The sequence below is a fragment of the Carcharhinus amblyrhynchos genome, chromosome 6 (assembly GCF_965287045.1).
Source record: "Carcharhinus amblyrhynchos chromosome 6, sCarAmb.v2.hapA, whole genome shotgun sequence".
Taxonomy (NCBI): domain Eukaryota; kingdom Metazoa; phylum Chordata; class Chondrichthyes; order Carcharhiniformes; family Carcharhinidae; genus Carcharhinus; species Carcharhinus amblyrhynchos.
The window spans coordinates 55,316,920-55,335,847 of record NC_137329.1 but is presented as its reverse complement, the minus strand read 5'-3'; the positions used below and the strand labels follow the sequence as shown (position 1 = coordinate 55,335,847).

General features: G+C 42.1%; 1 protein-coding gene across 4 annotated transcripts in view; it reads right to left on the bottom strand.

The window, feature by feature from the left end:
- Window positions 1-18,928, bottom strand: part of LOC145343936 (activating molecule in BECN1-regulated autophagy protein 1-like) — a 400,132-nt gene that overhangs the window by 368,867 nt on the left and 12,337 nt on the right. The window lies entirely within an intron of this gene.

The following is an 18,928-nucleotide window of genomic DNA, read 5'->3' as shown; positions in this document are numbered from 1 at the left end:
CAAATGTCAATGACAATTTGCATTTATATATGATTTTAGTGCAAGAAAATGCCCTAATATACTGCACAGGAACATTTAATAAAATTAATTTGACACATGCCACATAATGAGATATTAGAACAGGTGACAAAAAGCTTCGCCAAAGATCACGGTTTAAAGTTTTAATTTATTAGTTAGAAGTAGGCTTACATTAACACTACAATTAAGTTACTGTGAAAAATCCTCTAGTTGCCACATTCTGGCACCTGTTCAGGTACTCTGAGAAAGAATTTAGCATGACCAATGCACCTAACCAGCACGTCTTTTGGACTGTGGGAGGAAACCAAACCTTCGGGGGAATCCCACGCAGACACTGGGAGAATGTGCAACTCTGCAAAGAGAGTGACCCAAGCTGGTGAGTGAATCCGGGTACCTGGAGTTGTGAAGCAACAGTGCTAACCACTGTCACCGTGCCACCCAGGAGCAAATTAAAAGGGAGAAGGAGGGGAAGAGCAGCAGAAAGTTGTAGGAAAGAATTCCAGAATTTTTGACTTGACACTGGAGTCATAGTGACCAAATGGTGGAGTTATTAAAATCAGGGATGCGCAGGAAGCTGGAATTAAAGGAGCACAGATAACTCAATTAGGTGGTAGGGTGGAGCAAATAGGTATGGAACACCTTTGACCACATGGCGATTAAGCAGTGGTCAGCGCATAACATCCTTGGAGCCCTGGGAGAAAAGGAGATGGCAGATCCTGTCGGATGGTTCCCTGAGCAGACCGTCAGTGTCTTCTGGCAGAACGCCTCATCACCAGAGCTCACAAACAAGCACCAAGATCTGGCTTGGCTGGTGGTGAGAAGGGCACTCCCCATCAGATCCTTTATGCATGCGCAAGGTCTCAACATCACCGCACGCTGCCCTCTAAGCAACTGTGGGGCTGATGAGACAGCCGCACACCTCCCTGTGGAATGTGCCTTTGCAAAGAAGGTTTGGAGTGAGATGCAGTGGTATTTGTCGAGGTTCATAAGAAATAAAACAGTAAGAACATAAGAAATAGGAGCAGGAGTAGGCCATCTAGCCCTTCGAGCCTGCCCCGCCATTCCATAAGAACATGGCTGATCTGTCGTGGCTCAGTTCCACATTCCCGCCCTCTCCCCATAACCCTTAATCCCCTCGCTTATCAAAAACCCATCAACCGGCGTCTTAAAAATATTGAGCGAGGCAGCCTCCACCACTTCAACGGGCAGAGAATTCCAGAGATTCACCGCCCTTTGAATGAAGAAGTTCCTCCTCAACTCCGTTCTAAACCACCCCCCCTTTATCTTGAGGCTGTGCCCCCTAGTCCTACTGTCCTTTCTGAGCGGGAAGAGTCTCTCCACCTCTATCCTAGGGAGGTCTTGCTGCAGCTGTATAGGGCATTGGTGAGGCCGCAGCTGGAGTACTGTGTGCAGTTTTGGGCGCCGCACCTGCGCAAGGATATTTTGGCCCTGGAGGGAGTGCAGAGGAGGTTTACTAGGCTGATACCGGAGTTGAGGGGATTGAGCTATGAGGAGAGGCTGAATAAACTAGGCTTGTACTCGTTAGAGTTTAGAAGAATGAGGGGAGATCTCATTGAGACGTATAAGATGATGAATGGGATGGATAGAATAGAGGTGGAGAGACTCTTCCCGCTCAAAAAAGACAGTAGGACTAGGGGGCACAGCCTCAAGATAAAGGGGAGGCGGTTTAGAACGGAGTTGAGGAGGAACTTCTTCACTCAAAGGGTGGTGAATCTCTGGAATTCTCTGCCCGTTGAAGTGGTGGAGGCTGCCTCGCTAAATATTTTTAAGAAGCGGGTTGATGGGTTCTTGATAAGAGAGGGGATTAAGGGTTATGGGGAGAGGGCGGGAAAGTGGAACTGAGCCACAGCAGATCAGCCATGATCTTGTTGAATGGCGGGGCAGGCTCGAAGGGCTAGATGGCCTACTCCTGCTCCTATTTCTTATGTTCTTATGTTCTTATGTTCAATGAGATCTCCCCTCATTCTTCTAAACTCTAACGCGTACAAGCCCAGTTTATTCAGCCTCTCCTCATAGCTCAACCCCCTCAACTCCGGCATCAGCCTAGTAAACCTCCTCTGCACGCCCTCCAAGGCCAAAATATCCTTGCGTAAGTGCGGCGACCAAAACTGCACACAGTACTCCAGCTGCGGCCTCACCAATACCCTATACAGCTGCAGCAAGACCTGCCTATTTTTATATTCAATCCCCCTCGCTATGAAGGCCAGCATCCCATTCGCCTTCCTGACCACCTGCAGGCTGGGTTTTTGCGACTCGTGCACAAGGACCCCGAGGTCCCTCTGCACTGTCGCCTGCTGCAGTTTTTCGCCATGTAAGTAATAGTCCTTCCTACCATTATTCCTACCAAAGTGGACCACCTCGCACTTGCCAACATTAAATTCCATGGGCCAGGAACTGGCAAATTCGCCCAGCCTATCTAGATCCTTCTGCAGACTCTCCACACCCTCCGCGCAATTTGCCGTTCCACCAATCTTGGTGTCATCAGCAAATTTTGACACCATACACTCGGTTCCCTCCTCCAGATCATCTATATAAATGGTAAATAGCTGAGGCCCCAGCACCGACCCCTGGGGCACTCCACTAGTCACCAACCGCCAATCCGAATAGCACCCATTGACCCCCACTCTCTGCCTCCTATTTGACAGCCAATCCTCTATCCACGCTAACACCCTACCCCCAACTCCATGCCCCCTTACCTTCTGCAATAACCTCTTGTGAGGTACCTTGTCAAACGCCTTCTGAAAATCAAGAAACACCACATCCACCGGCTCTCCTCTATCCACCGTCCTAGACACATCCTCATAGAACTCCAGTAAATTTGTCAGACACAACTTCCCCTTAACGAAACCGTGCTGCATCTGCTCTACCAAACAATTCCCCTCAAGATGCCTCGCTATTTCCTCCTTGATGACGGATTCTAACATTTTACCTACAACAGACGTTAAACTAACCGGCCTATAATTCCCTGCCTTTTGCCTGCCACCCTTAAACAACGGTGTAACATTAGCCGTTTTCCAATCTTCCGGCACTTCCCCGGAATCCAGCGATGTTTGGAAAATAACCACCAAGGCATCCACTATCACCTCCGCCATTTCTTTCAGAACCCTTGGATGCATTCCATCCGGTCCTGGGGACTTGTCCACAATCAGTCCCTCCAGTCTGTCGAGCACCGCCTCTCTAGTAACAATAATGTCATTGAGACCCTCCTGTCCTACCATCTTTCCATCGCTAACACCCGGCAAATTATTCACGTCCTCCTCCGTGAAGACCGAAACAAAAAAGTTATTCAAGGCCTCAGCCATTTCCCCATCCCCTACCACTAAGTCCCCCCTCTCATCCTCTAAGGGTCCAACATTCACCCTAGCCAGCCTCTTCCTTTTTATATATTTATAAAAACTCTTGCTATCCCTTTTTATATTAAGCGCTAGCCCAGCTTCATAGTTTCTCCTACCCTTCTTTATCAACTTCTTTGTCAATCTTTGTTGACTTTTAAACCTCTCCCAATCCTCTTCTCGCCCACTACTCTTAGCTACTCTAAACGCCTCCGCTTTTAATTTAACACTTTCCTTCACCTCCTTCGTTATCCACGGCTTATTACCTCTCCTCCTACGGTCCTTTTTAACCATCAGAATAAATTTCTGCTGAGCACCAAGAAAGATCTCCTTAAAGATCCTCCACTGCTCCTCAGCAGACCTACCTTCCAACGCGCTCCCCCAGTCAACATTCGCCAATTCTTCTCTCATCCTTCCATACTCCCCTCTGTTCAAACAAAGGACGCATGTCTGGGAACCCACTTTCTCCTCCTCCACCTGCACCAGAAACTCCACCATACAATGATCACTCTCCCTAAGAGGATCCTTCACCACAAGGTCCCTAATTCTACCTGCCTCGTTACATAACACCAGATCCAAGATAGCTCGCTCCCTCGTCGACTCCAACACACACTGTTCAAGGAAACTATCCCGGCAGCATTCCAAGAACTCCTCCTCGAGCCCACCGCGTCCAACATGGGTCAACCAATCAATATGCAGATTGAAATCCTCCACTGATGACGCAGGACTCTGTGCTCTATGGGCTGTTTCCGGGGGATGCACACCGAGACAAATATCAACTGCTGCTGGAAGGTCATCAACTAGGTGAAGGACGCACTTTGGTCCACCCAAAATTTGATCTTCCAGTTGAAAGAACTGTCCTCGACCGAGTGTTGCAGACTGGCACATTCCAAGGTCCAGGACTATGTGCTGAGGGGCACACTGAAGCTTGGGGCAGCTGTCGCAAAGTCACAATGGAGAAACGCCACACTATAAGGTCTTTTAGCAGAGGCAGACCGAGGGCCCGGGAACTGCAGAACACCCTTAACCTGCGTAACTGTGTGCCAATCTGAGAAATAACGGCACACAATAAAATTTGAGGCATGTATATAGTTTTAATGTTTGAAATGTTGTGACTGTAATTTGTATAGAACTGTAAAAATGTTTTAATTCTGCACTGTTTGCAATTCATAGACATGTAGGTTTGCAATAGTTTGAGATTTTTATGAATAAAGTATATTTTTGGGGAAAAAAGATATGGGACATGACAACAAGGATGATAATTTTCAAGTGTTGCTTAACCAAAAGCCAACAAAGATCAGTAAACATGGGTGAATAGGATTCACAGAGTTTTTACACAGGCTGCAGAGTTCAAATGACATCAATTTTATAAAAAGATAGACCGCGGGATTAGCCAGGAGTGTATAAGAGCAACCAAGACTAGCTTTTACAAAGCGTTGTGAAAATGGAAGTCTTTGAGGTGGCTCAGGTATGTGGTCAACAAGCTCAGTTTGGGGTCAAATATAACACCAAGTTCCCAAACAGTTTAGTTCAGCCTCAGGGTGTGACCAAGGAGAGGGATTGAATTTGTGACCAGGAAACAAAATTTGCAGCAGAGACTGAACAAGATAGCTTTGGTTCCCAGTATTTAGTTGGAAGAAATTTTTGCTCATCTAATGCTGAATATCAAATCCAGTGGGATACAGCATGGTGGCACAGTGATTAGCATTGCTGCTTCACAGTGCCAAGGACCTGGCTTGGGTCACTGTCTGCACAGATCTGCATGTTCTCTGTGGCTGTGTGGGTTTCCTCCAGGTGCTCTGGTTTCTCCCCTCAGTCTGAAAGACAAGCTGGTTAGGTGCACTGACCAGAACAGGTGCTGGAACGTGGCGACTAGGGGAATTTCACAGTAACTTCATTGCAGCATTAATGTAAGCCTTATTTGTGACTAATAAATCTACTTCAGATGAGCAGTTTAAAGTTCTGAGACAGTGGCATTTTAGACAGGTGGTGGTGAGGTAAAATTGGTTATCAAACATGTGGAAACTGGTACCATGGCTTTAGATGATGGCCACTCACATTTAACTGATCTGAGGTGTTTCCTTTTCTGTCACCATTCAGGTAATGGATAGTAAAATCCAGGTCATAACACGGAACGTTTGCTCTGTACACCAGCAGCTAGAACATATCCCTAAAATTTTCTTGTCCTCAGAGAACAAAAGACCTTCTCTGCAGAGAGCAGAGACCTTCTCAGACAAGACACAGCCAACAAATCATTTCATTTAATTACCAAGGGGGAAAGGAACTACAAAACAGTTTAATAGTGAAAGATCAGTTTTTCTACACAAAGACACTACTTGCTCAGTCTTTAGATGTTAAACTTTCTACAGCTCCTTCTATTTGTTTTATCTTGTCTGCTACAGTTTAAAACACCATTAAAGCTGATAAGGCTGACAACTCTAAACCTCAAACATTGGGCGACAGAGCTCAATATAAACCGAAGATTGATGACTCCAATCCACAGAGCAGCCCAAAGTGGTCCACTGCCCATCGCAACAGATCTTCACCTCAAGAGAACTGAACAGTTTTCAATCAGGTTCGTTCCCATGATGATCTGATTACTTGGTCTGCATAAGCATACATAGGAATGATCACTGCAGATCTGCTTATGTGCGGAAATAACATGCTTCCAACAACTACATCTCTCAAAAGATCAGTCATCAATATTAACTCAACAGCAGTTTTTAAGAATTGATAGTGTCTTGTAATCAAATATAATTGCTCTGGTCAATTAAAAAAGCAATACATTTGTCATGTCTTATAAATCCTTCAAGTCAACCTGTCGGGCACAGCCAATAGTTTTTCAATCGAAAAGTAGTTGCACATTAAGGGCATATGTTATGTTTCCATGCAACATGAAGATATAAATCCCTCACACATAAAAATCCATTACTTAACACTATATACTGATTAGCTGAAGTTAACATTTAGGTTATTCTTGATTAATTTAAAATAAATAAATAAATACATACATACATCTGTCCTACGAGAATCTGATTAGCAGTTTTCAATAAGACTCCAACTTAAGTTGACTGGTCTCAGCCAGGAGCGCAGCTACTATACTATAAAATGGCAATGGTAATTTGCAAGATTGGGGGATAGGGGTGAAAACAAAAATCAGAATTCCCAACATCATCATGGAACAAGGCTACTGATGAAAGGTGCAGAGTGTGAAAAGTGGATGAGGAGACCAGACTTGCACAGTGCTCTTCCTGATCAAATAGCCTGTCGCACTCTGCAAACTCGCACAGTAAGAGCAGCTACTGGAGAGCAATCAACACCCACAGAATTAAACACAGATAAAAGCAATGCCTTAGTAAAAGGGCAGAACAGGAGAAAAAAAGTCCAATAAAACAAGATTGCCAAATTTGATGGAAAGCCATGACAACTTTACTTTTTAAAGCTTGATCATGATTTCCTATGTACTATAAAAGAGTCTCTGCCTGACAAAAAGAAAAAACAAATAAGGGTGTCATTTATTTACTTGAGGCCTCCGAGCTGTACTTATGGCATCCATCTTTTAAAATATTGGATATTATGTCCTAATATACATTCAATCACAGCTCAAAAGTCATGACAGACATTAGCAGAAAATAGTCATTCTGCCTGCAGGATTAAAATATTTCAGCGAGTACAACAAAGTTAGTATTACATGTGCAAATAGGATTCTGTTATTTCCTATGATACCAATGAATATACTTCAAAACATACAGATGTTATATAAATATTATACATATTTTGTTAGACTAATTGATTCTTGAGCTGCCCAGCTGCAGGCAAGCATTACTGAAGTACTAATGAAGCACATAAATCATACCCAATTAGTGCAAGGAACTGGGAAATGAAAAGGTTGTCTTGAACTACTAATACTACTAAAAACATGGTACCTGAGTCAATTTTAATTCTAATAGAGAAATGCTAGTGAAAAGGAGAAGCATTCTGTGTAAATCTCCAAAAACCCATGTTAACACAGGCAAATCTCATCAGGTTACATTCTTGTGCAGTTAAATCAATGTTTGCAGGATTATAAACCCGTCTGAGGCTTTTTTTTTTACACATGCAGAAATAATTTGCACGAATTCAACAAAACCATTCTGATAAGATATACGACTGCAAGTTTCCCTTTGCTCTGGAATAAGTTTTTTGAACCAAATCAAACTTCACCTAATTGAGCATTAATCAATCCACATTTGACCAAGTTGACCAATGGCTACATTTCAACATTGCACTCAAAATTCCTGCTATCAGAGAAGTTAACAGAAGTGCAATGCGAGTCAACGCCAGTGAAAGAAGGCTACACAGACCACCTTTGGGGAAAAAAAATGATACCTCTACTAATGATGATATTTACAATTGATGTGAAAAAACAAGCAGCTTAGTACACCAGTGAAATGGCTTAAAGCATGTCACACAATGGATTACTATTCAAATACAGTGACTGTCTTGCAAACAACTCAACAGTTCCCAAGAAAGGTGCAGCAATTATGACAAATTAATATGTCTGTGGGATTGTGTGAGGGATGAACATTGGCAAGGACACAGACTTCCTGTTCTGCTTTGAATAGTGTCAATATCTATTTGACGAGGTTTAATGTCTTATCAGAAGGACAGAACACCCAACACTGAAGCATTCACTCTACTGTACTGGACTGTCAGTCCAGAATCTGAACCAAGTCCTAAACTGGGTTTTCAACCTAGAAAGAGTCCTAACAGGCAGGTTGTTCTCACTCAACCAGAAAATTACTTGGCCTCAAAAGGAAAGAAGAATGGCTTCTCCCAAGCCATATTTCCTAATGTAATATATTTATAAATGAGGTCAAGTATGTCAGAGAGAAAATAAATCTTACATGTGAAATGTGGTATGACTTAATACTCTTCATAATAACAAGTATTTATACAGTACCTTTTGTGTCATAAAATATCCTAAGATGCTTCACAGAAACATAATCTAAGAAAATTAAAACTAACACAAAAACATCAGGACAGGTGACCAAAAGCTTTTTCAAAGAACTAGGTTTTAAAGAGTGCCCTCAAGAAAAACAGAGCAAGGGAGGACTTTTGAGCCTAAACAGCTGAAAGCATGGTCAATAGAAAGAGAAAAAGGAAAGTCTGGAATGCACAGATAACCACAATTTTTATTACTTTAATTCCAAACAAAGATATATTCCCAAAAAGGCCATATTAAAAGTTGTATCTGTAGCATAGACTTGCAACAAATTTTGCTTTATCATGTTCAGAATGACATTTGAGTCTTCCCACCTCCATTTCAAAATAGAGCTGTTGCTGTGATACTGTCCACAGCATTAGTTCCATTTCTTCCCTCATGCTCCCTGCCCATCCATACCAAATGGAGGTACAAGTGATTAAAAAAACAAATGGAATGTTGTCATTCATTACAAGGGGAGCGGAATATTTTGCTATAGTTGTATTGGATAGCGGTGAGACAACAAGAGTATTGTGAATCATTTTGGTGGCTTCATGCAAGAAGAAACAGTGCGGCAATGCGGGCCCACACACCAGGGACCCAAGTCAAGCCTTGGGTGACTGTGTGGAGTTTGCACTTTCTCCCCATGTCTGTGGGTTTTCTCCAGGTGCTCCAGTTTGAGTCACAGTCCAGGTTAGGTTGATTGGCCATGCTAAATTGCCCTTTGTTGCCTCAGGATGTGTCAGATTTGGGGGGGGGGATCAACAGGGTAAAAACATGGAGTTATGAGGATAGAGCTCATATAAGATGCTCTGATGGAGTTGGTGCATACTCAATGAGCTGAATGACCTGCGCTGTAGGGATTCTATGATAATTGTATTAAAAGTAGTTCAGAGATGATTCCCTTGACTGATTCCTAGGAGTTCCCTAGGAGGAAAAATTGACAGATCAGGCCAGTGTCCATTGCAGTTTATAAGAACGAGAAATGATCTTATTGAAACACAATCTCAAAGGGCTTTGACAGGATTGATGATGAGAGGATGTTTCCCTGGTGGGACATACCAATTTAAAAATAAGGGATCTTCCATTTAAGACAGAGATGAGAGGAACTCTCTCTTCCCCAGAGAGCAGGGGAGTTTAAAGTCCAGTTAGATTCTTGATGGGTAATGGGGGGGGTAGGAAGAAAATGGAGTTGAGTTGTGGCCACAATCAGATCAGCCATGTTGAATGGCTCAGCAGGCTCAAGTGACTGGACAATCTACTCCTGCTCCAAATTCATCATGCATTCAGATATATGTTCACATATTCAATTCACTACTGATTCTTATCACTAAGCTGTTGAAAGTGTTTACTGAAATTTGTGTATTTGATTCTGATGGGCAATAAGCACTTCACTCTACTAAGGGCTGGTTTCAGTTTGATGCACAAAGTCAGCGCACTCCACGTCCCACTAAGTACTCCAAAATCAAAATAAGCAAGGGCTTTGTTGATTCTCGAGCCACAGCTGCCTACACTACTCTGCCAACACTTAGTTACAGGACCCTTCTCCAATCATTTACCGACAAATTAACTGTAGCCTGCCTGCAACATTCCCCCAAATAATTTATTTTGGGGAAGTGGACAGTAATAATCAAAGCCACAATTTTATAAGTTTTATTGAAAAGATATATTTAAGCAATTGCATAATTTTAATCAGACTTTGATTCAATTAAATTGCATTATTTCAATTAACAGGAATCATCTGGCAACATAGTATAAGATTTGTAAAAGATACAGGCTCACATGTTTTACTCAATTACACTTCAATAAAGCTGCAGAGTCAGAGCATGAGACATCAAATGCAAATTCCCCTCAGCCATAAAGGAACCAATTTGCTCCAGATTCAATTGCAGAGGGCCAGGTACAATATGCTGGCAGACAAAACTCAAGAGTGATTGAAAGGATTTTCCTCAAGCTTCATCATTGAGTTATAGCAGTACAGGAGTTGAGGATCTAACAGTTTAAGATACCTGTAACTCATCTCAAACTCTGTTGTGAAATCATACAAGTAAAATTGGATTTTGGTGCTGATTGAAAATTCAACATTTTAAGGCTCGATCCATTTCTGAGAGCTGAAACAAGATGCACACAAATGTATTCTCCTTGACTGGCAATGTAATCCTAGCAACAAATTAAATCAAGTCACAAACTTTGAAGAAACCCAATCTGTCTGACAATCCTAGAATACAAAACTAAATTACATCTAAAGCTCATTTATAAACTAAAAAATTATTTGTGATAACCATAACTGAATTGCTACCTACCACTTATTTCCTTTGTAGGAAAGAAATCTAGCATTTGATGAATCATTGGATTGGTCAACTAACTGTACATTTGAAATTAAATACCTTCCCTTTTAACCACACAACGGCAGCCATGACCCTTCATCTCTTTCGCTTATCTGATCACTAGCTGTCCCACTGTCAACACTCAAGATGTTAAGCTTCATAACCACACAAACGAATGACTGGCAAACATATCGATTTATTTTCCCAACCATTACCTGACGTTCAATGGGTGCTATTCGGATTGGCGGTTGGTGACTAGTGGGGTGCCCCAGGGGTCGGTGCTGGGGCCTCAGCTTTTTACCATTTATACAGATGATCTGGAGGAGGGAACCGAGTGCAGGGTGTCGAAATTTGCTGATGACACCAAGATTGGGGGAAAGGCAAATTGTGCGGAGGGTGTGGAGAGTCTGCAAAAGGATCTAGATAGGCTGGGCGAATGGGCCAGGAAATGGCAAATGGAATTTAATGTTGGCAAGTGTGAGGTGGTCCACTTTGGTAGGAAGAATGGTAGGAAGGACTATTACTTACGTGGCGAAAAACTGCAGCAGGCGACGGTGCAGAGGGACCTCGGGGTCCTTGTGCATGAGTCGCAAAAACCCAGCTTGCAGGTGCAGCAGGTGGTCAGGAAGGCGAATGGGATGCTGGCCTTCATAGTGAAGGGGATTGAATATAAAAGTAGGGAGGTCTTGCTGCAGCTGTATAGGGCATTGGTGAGGCTGCAGCTGGAGTACTGTGTGCAGTTTTGGGCGCCGCACCTGCGCAAGGATATTTTGGCCCTGGAGGGAGTGCAGAGGAGGTTTACTAGGCTGATACCGGAGTTGAGGGGATTGAGCTATGAGGAGAGGCTGAATAAACTAGGCTTGTACTCGTTAGAGTTTAGAAGAATGAGGGGAGATCTCATTGAGACGTATAAGATGATGAATGGGATGGATAGGATAGAGGTGGAGAGACTCTTCCCGCTCAAAAAAGACAGTAGGACTAGGGGGCACAGCCTCAAGATAAAGGGGAGGCGGTTTAGAACGGAGTTGAGGAGGAACTTCTTCACTCAAAGGGTGGTGAATCTCTGGAATTCTCTGCCCATTGAAGTGGTGGAGGCTGCCTCGCTAAATATTTTTAAGAAGCGGGTTGATGGGTTCTTGATAAGAGGGGGGATTAAGGGTTATGGGGAGAGGGCGGGAAAGTGGAACTGAGCCACAACAGATCAGCCATGATCTTATTGAATGGCGGGGCAGGCTCGAAGGGCTAGATGGCCTACTCCTGCTCCTATTTCTTATGTTCTTATGTTCCAAAATTGTAGAATTAACTGGTTTAAAGGTTTGATTGACTACAGTTATATGGATTGCTAGTCCTGGAAATAACCAGATTAGATGGTTATTTCCAGTAAAGACATAATAGGCATCAGTGGGTGATTTATCAAATCTGATCAGTCCTAGGCAGGTCTACAGGAAAAAATCAAAAGTCCATGTTACCTTGAACAGTTTATTCTTTGTAACATTGCTGTTAGTGCAAGTCCTTCACATTCCCACTGACCCCCAAAACCCAAGTGACATCATGCTAAGTATGGAACCCAATATTTGAGATTTAGATCCAAACATAAAGGGAAAGAATTGCTCTTCAAATCAATTTTACAATGGTGCTTGATATTTCATTTTGTTTAGAACAAAAAGATTCCTATTTTGCATTATAAAAAAAAAGTAGTTAGCAGAAAGTTTCAGAATTCTTGTTATGCTAGTACATCATCAGGTGAATTTACTCTCCACTCCCCAGCTGAGTGCATCCTTCAGATGAGACAGCAAAGTGAGGCCCCTTCCGGCTGTTCAGGGTGGATATAAAAGGATCTCATGGCACCACTTCAAAGAGGAGCAGGAAAATTATCCCAAGTGTACTGGTCAATATTTATTCCTCAAATTGATATCACAAAAACATTTCTGATCACTATCACATTGCCGTTTATGGGAGTTTGCTGTGTGCAAATGGACTGCTAAATTCCTTACATTACAACAGTGGCTACATTTCGAAAGTAATTCAAGGTGTCAATGGTTGTGGAAAGCTTTTCTTTCAAGAAATAGTTTTGACATAATGAAAAGAGTGAATAAGTATATCAAGAGAAAAATGGGAGTATGGAGGAGGGCATTATGTCTGACGTGAAAGGATTAGGGGTTAGACACCCAGCCCCAAATTGAACCAGGGTTTTGTGAAGCTAAATTCAGTCTAACAGAGGTAGTAGGGTGAGGCACTGCAAAAGGTGAATTATTTAACAAAAAAAGTTATATATACACCTACATATACTTCTTATACACTTACAGCTGTGCAGCCAAATTTCTCTCCAACTCGATTTTCAAGTTTGCTGATGGCATCACCATAGTGGGTCAGATCTCAAACAATGAAACAGAGAATCTGGTGAACTGGTGCAGCAACAATAATCTCTCCCTCAATGTCAACAAAACGAAGGAGATTCTTATTGACTTCAGGAAACGTGCCCTGTCTGCATCAAGGGGGAACGAAATAGAAATGGTCAAGTGCTCCAAGTTTTTAGGTGCCCAGATCACCAACAACCTGTCCCCCCCATGCCGACACTATAGTTAAGAAAACCCACGAACGCCTCTACTTTCTTAGACTAAGGAAATTTGGCATGTCAGCTGCGACTCTCACCAACTTTTATAGATGAATCATAGAAAGCATTCTTTCTGGCTGTCCCACAGCTTGGTACGGTTCCAGCACTGCCTAAGACCACAAGAAACTGCACAAAGTTGTAAATGTAGCCCAATCCAACATACAAACCAGCCTCCCATCCACTGACTCTATCTACACCTCCCGCTGCCTCGGCAAAGTAGCCAACATAATTAAGATCCCCGTGCAAGCTGGACATTCTCTTTTCCACCTTCTTCCACTGGAAAAAAGATACAAAAGTCTGAGGTCACATATCAACCAACTCAAGGACAGTTTCAGCCTGCTGCCATCAAACTTTTGAAGGGACCTACCTTGCATTAGGGTTTCTCTACACCCTAGCTATGTTTGCAACACTACATTCTGTACTCGTTCCTTTCTCTATGAACAGTATGCTTTGTATAGCGCAGAAGAAACAATACTATTCACTATTTCCTAATATACATGACAATAATAAATCAAACCAAAAGTAGAGTTCATATCTTTCAGATTGAAATGTTGAACTGCGGCCTTAGGACACTATTTCAAAAGAAGGGCAGAGGATTTCTTTGTGTCCAGATCAATATTTATCCATCAAACCATAGCACCAGAACAGATGATCACATCTTTTCTCTCTCACATGGAAGTTTGTTCTTAATGACTCGACTACCACGTTCCCTACATCACAATAGCATCGATGCATTTAAAATAATTTATTGGCTGTAAAGAATCAGTCATTAAAAAAACATGCATGCAAATACTTCTGTGGCAAAGACTAGGTATCTTTATCATTTCTGATGTGGTTTAAAGGAAATTCTGGCTCGTTCTAGATTTTTGTCGGAATCATTCTGATAGCACACACGTGATTGTGGAGTCAAGGAAAGTGGTGGAAGTGTAGAACTGATTTAACTCCAAGCCTGTGGTTAGTAAAACAAAGGTGCAGATGTAGATGAATACAACAAGGGCAAAAGAAATACCTACAGACGACCATTCTGCAACTCAAGACATGAACTGACGATGTGGCACAGGAACAAAAATGGCATTACTATGGATATACTGCTTACATAGGGATGGATAGAATTGGAAAACCTAAGAGCAGATGACAGAACAGTAGAGGTGGATGGTGTGGTTAATTATGTCAAATGCCTCAAAAAGGTTCAGTAGATTAAAAGGAGACTTCACATCTGCCATACAAATTGTGATGTTCATTAGGACCATTTTAGTGTTGTAGCAGGAATAGGGAACACAACTGAAGGGATTCAAACTGTTATGCAAGAGAGGTAATGATACATCCAAAGATCTTAACAGCAGAAGGAAAGGTTAGAATTGGGGGTAACTGGAGCATCCCCACTGGTGGGATCTTGAAAGAGAGATGCATCTGGAGCCATCAATGTAAACAAGCCAAAGCAAAATAACCAAGTGGTCAGAGGTTGAGATTGAGTCGAGGGAGAGAGGTAGAGTGGTGAGTTGGGAAAAAAAAAGGGGGGGAAACTTCACCGGCAATGAATCAGGATGATTGATGGATTAAGATTGAAACATAACAGTATAACGAGTTCCCTCAACTCCTAGATGGTCAGCCAAGAAATTGCTTTCACATTTCTCCCTCCTCAGTCCTAATACCCATACTTTCAAACAGCTCCATACTGCCAACCCACCTTTCCCTTCCAAATTCTAGAACATGTTGTCTAAATATGTGCCTGTCTTTGCCACAGCTTCAAGTGTCAGAGGTTTAAAGCATGGAAACAGGCCCTTTGGCCCAACTTGTCTTTGCTGCCCCTTTTTTTAAAAAAAAGAACCTGAAGCTGGTCCCAATTGCCTGCATTCGGCCATTTCCCTCTATACCCATCTTACCCATGTAGCTGTCTAAACACTTGTTAAAAGACAAACTTGTACCTGTCTCTACTATTACCACCTCTGGCAGCTCATTCACCACCACATGTCTGAAAGAGTTGCTCCTCTGAATGCTTGTCTGTCTCTCCCCTCTCACCTTAAACCTACGCCCTCTAGTTTTAGGCTCCCCTACCTTTGAAAAAAGATACTATCTAGCTGATCTATGCCCCTCATTTTTTTTTTTTACATAGACCTCTATAAGATTACCCCTCAGCCTTCTATGCTCCAGAGAAAAAAGTCCCAGTCTATCCAGCCTCTCCTTGTAACTCAAACCATCAAGTCCCAGTAACATCCTAGTAAATCTTTTCTGCACTCTTTCTAGTTTAATAATATCCTTTCTATAATAGGGTGTCAGAACTGTACACAGTATACCAAGTGCCTTATCAATGTCTTGTACAACTTCAACAAGTCTCCTGTATTCAATGTTATGACCAATGAATCCAAGTATACTGAATGCCTTCTTCACCACTCTCCACCTGTGACTCCAATTTCAAGGAGTTATGAACCTGTATCCCTAGATCTCTTTGTTCGTAACTCTCCCCAGTGCCCTACCATTAACTGAGTAAGTCCTGCCGTGGTTCAATCTACCAAAATGCAGCACCTCGCATTTATCTAAATTAAAACAGCATCTGCCATTCATCCACCCACTGGCCCAATTGACCAAAATCCTTTTGCAATCTGAGATAACTTTCTTCATTGTCCACTATGCCATCAGCCTTGGTGTGAGCTGCAAACTTACTAATCATGCCTCCTATATTCTCATCCAAATCATTAGTATAAATGACAAGTAGCAGTAGATCCAGCACCAATCCCCAAGACACACAGTTTGTCACAGGTCTCCAATTTGAAAACCCTGACTTGTCATCAAGCAAATTTTGTATCCATTTAGCTCCTCACCCTGGATCCCGTGAGATTTAACCTTCTGCAACAACCTAACATGCACTATCTTGTCGAAGGTCTTATTAAAGTCCATGTAGACAACATCAACTACACTGCCCTCATCTACCTTCTTGGTTACCCCTTCAAAAGTTCTCTGTTTATGTAGGACCTTTCATTAATTAAGTGCTTAGACAATTAAGTACTTCTGAACAGTAGTCACTAGTGTAGGAAATGTGGCAGCAAGGTCTCACAAAACAGCAATGAAATAATGATCTGATAATATGTTTAATGATGCCACTTAAAGGATGAAGAGAATTTTATGGCTATTCTTAGAAATAGTGCAATGGGATACTTTACATCAACTTAAAAGGGCAAAGGTGGCTTGATTAGATTTCATTGAAAAATTAGCCCCTCCAACAGGGCAGCATTCTCTCAGAAGTTCACAGCCAGCAGCAACATAGCTTTTGAGCTTAAGCTTCTGGATTGGAGTCAAGCCCACAACCTCCCAGATCAGAGACAAGAGTACTACCACAGAAACTTACCCTAAATTAGAGTTACAAATGACTTGGTCAGCCACACTTTTTTTTCTGAAACACTCCTCCTCAGGTATTGGAAAATATCTTCATTTGGTTCCACTTTTACCCATCGAATCATAGCCACAGCAGCTCCAAAAATGCGACAAAGGCTACCCTTCAAGTTTGTAACATTAGAAGGGCAAGAATAGGACATGAAGGCTGGTACCACACTTTAACTAGTGAGCTGGGTGGATTAACATAATTCAGTAGACCCAGCAACCTTCCAACTTTACTCTGTACACAGCAGTGTTACAGGACCTTTAAGTAGCAGGCATACAAACCAGAATTATTGTCCCTTCTCCAACATCTCCCAAAAAAAAATCAATAAATCCATAAATGAGGTTGAGGAAGTGGGGGTGGAGTTATTAATAAACTTTGACAAATTGAAAACTGACTTCTGACATTAATTTTGATTCATCCCTCATATCAGTTTTCTTGTGTCAAATAAAACTAAACAATAGTTCAAGTGCTAGTAAAGATAAAAGGAGCCCACGTGTCTCCAAATATTACAGAATATGTAGTTCCAGTACGAATAACTTTGTTCAAAAACTCTTCCTATCATCAATCCTGATGTTATCTTTAATAAATTTCATAACTTTATCTTATTTACTGTTGAGGATTCCTTTAAAATAGTGCTCGATGAAATTGTTCATTTCTATTTGGCATCACGTAAAAAAATCTTTATTTTTACCTAGTTCTGCTATGCCAGCTCAAAGTTTGGTATACTACTTTGTGTCTCAGTGACCAAAACTGAAGTCAGTATTCAAGACAGAACCTGGCCCAAACACTTGTATAATATGAGCTGTGAACTACTGATTGAACAACATAATCACAACATTGTATCAGAACGATCAAATAAACCTGATAAAGAGAGTGCACTTATCACTCCCGAATTCCTTCAGCCTCCCCAATCTATTCAGGATTCAGAACAAGAGGGCGTCAACTTAACTGATTGGCAAAAGAAACAATAGCTACATGATTTCTTTCCCCCACAGAAAGTTGTTACAATGTGGAATGCATTGCAAATTCAACCAAGTCCTTCAAAAGTGGAAAATTATCTGAAGAGGAAAGCTGATGACACCACCATAGTGGGTTGGATTGCAAACAATGATGAGAAGGAGTACAGGAAAGAGATAGAGAATCTGGTGAACTGGTGTAATGAAGTAATCTCTTCCTCAATGTCAACAAGACAAAAGGAGATAAGTCATCGGCTTCAGGAAGCATAGTGGAGGACATGCCCTGTCTACATCAATGGGATGAAGTAGAAATGGTTGAGCGCTTCAAGTTTTTAGGTGCCCAGATCACCAACAACCTGTCCTGGCCCCTCCACGCCAATGCTATTGTTAAGAAAGCCCACCAACACCTCTACTTTCTCAGAAGACTAAGGAAATTTGGCATGTCCTCCATGACTCTATCCAACATTTGCAGATGTACCATAGAAAGCATTCTGTTTGCATCACAGCGTGGTATAGCTCCTGCTGTGTCCAAGACCACTAGAAACTACAACGGGTCGTGAATGAAGTCCAGTTTAACACATAAACCAGCCTCCCATCCACTGATATTGTCTACACTTCCCACTGTTTCAGAAAAGCAGCCAGCATAATCAAGGACCCAATGCACCCCGGACATTTTTTCTTCTATCTTCTTCTGTTAGGGAAAGGATACAAAAGGCTGGAGGACACATACCAACTGGCTCAAGAAATGCTTCTTCCCTGCTGTCAGACTTCTGAATGGACCTACCTTGCACTAAGTTGATCTTTCTCTACACCCTGTACATGACTAACACATTCTGGAACCTCCTTTCCTTCTTTATGCACAGCATGATTTGTCTGTACAGCACGCAAGAAACAATACTTTTCACTGTATACCAATACATGTGGCAATAAATCAAAAAGCTTTGCAGAAGGGGGAGAACTAGGTGAGTTGCTCTGAGAGGGCCAGAATGAATGTGATGGGCCAAATAGCCTCTTTCTGTGCTATGGCAAATTTTCTGGTTATGCACATGCTATTCCCAATATTTATCCATTGCCTCAGCTCATATATTGCAGGAACTCTCATCTATTCCAACACAATCATGGTCAATCTGCTCTATTCTACCCTCCATAAACTTGAGGTCATCCCAAATTCTACACCTGTATCTCAACTGACACCGAGTCACAATCGCTCTTGGTCGAGCAATGCGGATTTTTAAATTCTCTGCATTTTCAAACTCTTCCACGGCCTTGCCTCATCGGTAGCTCTAATCTCTGGTGGCAGATGTGCAAGTCCTCACAGCTA